This window comes from Crocuta crocuta, unplaced genomic scaffold, assembly GCF_008692635.1.
Source record: "Crocuta crocuta isolate KB4526 unplaced genomic scaffold, BGI_CrCroc_1.0 scaffold1025, whole genome shotgun sequence".
Taxonomy (NCBI): Eukaryota; Metazoa; Chordata; class Mammalia; order Carnivora; family Hyaenidae; genus Crocuta; species Crocuta crocuta.
In genome coordinates this window covers 348703-353445 of record NW_027531011.1, presented here as the reverse complement: position 1 = coordinate 353445, position 4743 = coordinate 348703, and positions in this window count along the sequence as shown.

Genomic DNA, 4743 nt, shown 5'->3' with positions numbered 1-4743 from the left:
GACTGATGGTGTTGAGTCACTTTCAAGCCAGTTCTTCAGTAGCACATACACAATGTTTCCACAAAAATAACCATTTCACTATATTTTTAACTGTTAAGTTGAAAAACCACACTTCCTTTCCTTGTGCAGAGAATCAATTCTAAACACATGAAAGTACTCTAGTCTGCCCTCTCCATTAAAGAGTCACTATCCACATGTGGCTATTTAAATTTAAACAATAATGAATTAAAAATTACGTAACATTAAGTCTGTAGTTCCTCAGCCAAGTACCCAACAGTCACATGTGGTTCATAGCTACCATACTGGTCACTGCAGGTATAGAAACTTTCTATCATGGCTGAAAGTTCTATTGGACAGCACTGATCTAGACAATTTCTTTGGTTTAGATTGAGCTTTTATGCTTAATATTAAGTAAGTCTTGAAAGATTTTTTAAACACACAATAATATTTAACAAAAAGATTACTGATATTACCATAGTTATTACTTTCTAAAAGTGGACAATAATAAACAGATATTTTTCTTAATTAGTCAAGAATAATAACAGGCAGATCTATCTCAAAGACTATGAAAATAAGCGTATATAATTAGTAGTAAAAAGAAAAGAAAGAAGAGAATTGGTGCAACAAAAATGATTGTTTTTTAAGATCTATAAAATTAGCTAAAGAAAAATAGTGGTCCTCTAAATTCATGGCTCATATGACTATGAATTCAGCAAGTGATCTGATATTATCTTTTATTGTTTAAAATATACATTTTTTAAATGTTTTATTTATTTCTGAAAGAGAGAGAGAGAGAGAAAGAGAGAGCAAGCCTGAGCAGGGGGGGGTCAGACAGAGAGGGAGGCACAGAATCTGAAACAGGCTCCAGGCTCTGAGCTAGCTGTCAGCACAGAGCCCAATGCACAGGGCTCAAACCCATGAACTGCGAGATCATGACCTGAGCCAAAGTCAGCTGCCTAACTGACTGAGCCACCCAGGTGCCCCCAAAATATACATTTTTGACCCACCATTATAAATCTGTCCAATAGAAATTGAGGACTTGCTATAGAAGTTAAGTTTATTCAGAATTATTTATAGTGGCAAAACTTGGACACAACATTAATGTACATCAATAAAGGAATAATTAGCTAGGTTATGTTACATTCATCATGTAAAAATCATAAAGTGACTTCAAACAACATGTCAGCTCTTCTTTCATGCACAGAGATCACACTTAAACTCTACAAACTGATAGACTTTTAAGTAAATAAGTGAATGAAAGAACTAATACAGAAAAGTAAGAATATGCATTAGGATAAGAATAATGAGGAAAAACAAAAGTTAAATATAGGCGCACACATACACATACATGTGTTCACGGGATCGCGTATACACGGGCATGAACAGTTGTGGAAGGTTATATACTGGGCTTTTAATCGTGTTTCTATCTGAGAGTTAAGAAAGATTACAGGGGTGCCTGGTGGGCTCAATCAGTTGAGCATCTGACTTTGGTTCAGATCATGATCTCTCCTTCATGAGTTTGAGCCCCGCATTGGGCTCTGTGCTGACAGCTCAGAGCCTGAAGCCTGCTTCAGATTCTGTGTCTCCCTCTCTCTCTGCTCCTCCCCCACTCATGCTCACTTGCTCTCTCTCTCTCTCTCAAAATAAACATTAAAAGCTTTAAAAATTAGTTATCAATTTTGTAAGTACATATTGATAGTTATCAATATGTACATATTCTTTCATTGTTTCTCTTCTTCAAAGGAGCATCCATCATTTTTCAATTTAAAAATATTTAATTAGAAACAATTCATTATGTATCTGCTATAAATAAGCCTACTTTGCAAATCAGGAATACAGCAATAAATATTAATATATTAGACTTAGATGCTACTCCATAACGTATAAAGTACTCTCATGCATATTTGATCCTTACAAGGACCCTGTCAGCCTGGTTGGGCAGAAATTAGTGTTCCTTTTTGAAAATATACCCAGTTACTAACTGGTGGAGCCAGAATTAGCACCCAGGATTCTGAATTTCTGTTTCATCCTCTTTCTACGGTATCACAACACCTCCAATGAACATCCTCAAAGAATGAACTCTAGACATGGAAAAATTGAGTTCATATGTCAGGTCTTTCCAATTCTACTATTTTCTATTTTAGTCCCTGTCTTGAGCAACATCCTGTCTTTTGCAACTAAAATCATTTTAAACACTTGTACAAAAAAAGAAGTTTATAATTAGGATAAAAGGTATTTGTGTGAAGAATCATAACTTGTTTATATCAAAGATATATTTTACGTATAGAAGAATATTTAAATGTTGGAAAATTAGTTTTAACTGAAGTACATAGTTCCTTATTTTATTCATTCTTTTAAAAAATATTTATTTATTTGGGAAAGCACAAATGGGGGAGGGGCAGAGAAGGGGATCAGAGGATCTGATGAGGGCTCTGTGCTGTCAGACTGACAGCAGTGAGCCTGATGTGGGGCTTGAACTCACTAAATGTGAGATCAGGACCTAAGCTGAAGTCCGAAGGCTGAGGCTCAACCTACTGAGCCACCACGTGCCCCTTATTTGATTGATTTTCAACAAAGAGTAGCACTCTTTTGAAGAGAGGGTGCACAGATAAATTTCTATGTACTGTTAAAGCTGGGTATATCCTTAGCCATCAAGTATAAGGAGAAAGCATAGCATCTCTTTCAAACAAAGAGTAAATGGTAATACAAATGGCTAAGAGAAATAGAAATGGTAAGAGGAAAGAAAACAGCAAATGGTAAGCACTAACAAAGCCTGTAGGCAAACGTACAGCAGGAAGTGGACTTGGCAAACAGGGTAGCTTCATTTTTGCCTTTATTTTTCAGGCTAGGAAAACTCATCCATCATAAACGAGTTTAACTGACAAATAATGTGGTATAAAATGTATGAGGTACTATTTTGTTATAATATGAGTAAAATGAGGTAGAAATATATAATATTTATCTAGAATGAATAAATTAACATTTTAAAATAGTAATGAGTGAACAGCAGAAATATATATATAATCTCACACCAAATAAATGGATTCAAATATCACAGAGCTTTCATTGTACATTATGCTAGGCCAAATGGGGTTATCTGATGTCTGTCTTCAGTACTGACAAATATTGTGATTTAAAAAAAAATAATGTTTTATTTATTTCCGAGAGAGGGAGACAGCGTGAGCAGGGGAGGGTTAGAGAGAAAGGGAGATACAGACTCCAAAGAAGGCTCCAGGCTCTGAGTCAGCCGTCATCACAGAGCCTGACATGGGCCCGAACCCATGAACCATGTGATCATGACATGAGCCAAACTCTGACATTTAACCGACTAAGCCACCCGGGTGCCCCAATATTGTGATTTTTTAAACTGGTGTCTTTGCAAACAAAGAACACTGAACATAACCGGTTCAAAACTTGAGTTGGAAAGGACTGTGGAATTACACTGAATGCTTTCTCTACTGAAGCCTGAATTTCAGTTCAGCTTTCTGCCAGGTTTGTTTGCAGCTCAGGTTCCCATTTGCTCTTAGTCTCCACAGTAACTAGGCATATTAGGGAGCTCAGACACTTATAAATATCATAAGCCAGATGCTCTCTTACCCACAGGATTTCTGAAAAACTTCCAATGGGAAAAATGGGCTGCAGTCCAGAGTCAAAATCCCTAAGTCTGAACTGACAGATATAGAAAATGAGACAGAATGGGGAGGAAAAGAAAAATAGGATATGTGATTAACAACTCTTGGTGATTACCAAATCTAGTACCTTTGATTTTTTTCCAGGTGATTGGAACCATTCAGCACTCAATATGTGAGGTTTGGTATAAACTTTTCTTTGCATTATTTTGTTCATACATCTGTTTTCCCAGATGTATATAACTCACAATAAGGCGTTTTGAAAGAAATACATCAGTTGGAGTTGAATATATAATGCCTTTTGAAAAATAAAAAGGGAAAAATGGTGATCTCATGAATAAGAGAGGAAAAAGAAAGTAATTTGCCAAAAGGGACATCTGCATAACCTCCAAACCGTGTGAGAGGATTTGAGGTTTTCACATGTACATAGATAAACTAGTGTGGGCTCTTCAACTATCAGAAGGACACTTCAGAGAGATGGCTTATCTCCAAATCTAGGAACCCAATATCATGTCCTGTGGAGCCAGATAACTAAATACTATAGATCTCCAAATTCAGATGGCAACTCTGTAGGTGCCAGTAGCTACATGGAAAAGACATAAAAAGTTTCCAAAAGATTTCATAAAAAGTTATTTACAGATGTCATTTAAAATGCAAGAGACATGCAGCACCAGCACTCTGGGGTTGAGGAGGTGAGAAAAAAAAAAAAAAACTCAAGAGAAAAGGTAAATTTTAATATCTTATGTGTTGAATTCATTGCTAAATTTTTATTTCTATAAGCATGGTAAAAATTGTAAAGTTTTACAAAGGCATAGAAATATTTTGCTAAAAGTTTGACATCTATAAAGTTGTCAGCTAATGCCTACTTTGCATATGGCAAGAGCATTAAATACTTATGAAATTTATGGAAAAATGTTATTAACATCTTTGGTTTTAGTAATAAAAGCTGAAACAATCTACACTCTAATCTAATATTCAACACCATTCTACAATACCTTTTTAGTGCTTATCATCAGAGTCATCATTTCATTATTTATTAGGGCCCAGAAGTAGTTTATCACCACCTGATAGAATTTGGCCACTTCAGCTTAAATATTCTGAACAGATTCTGTGG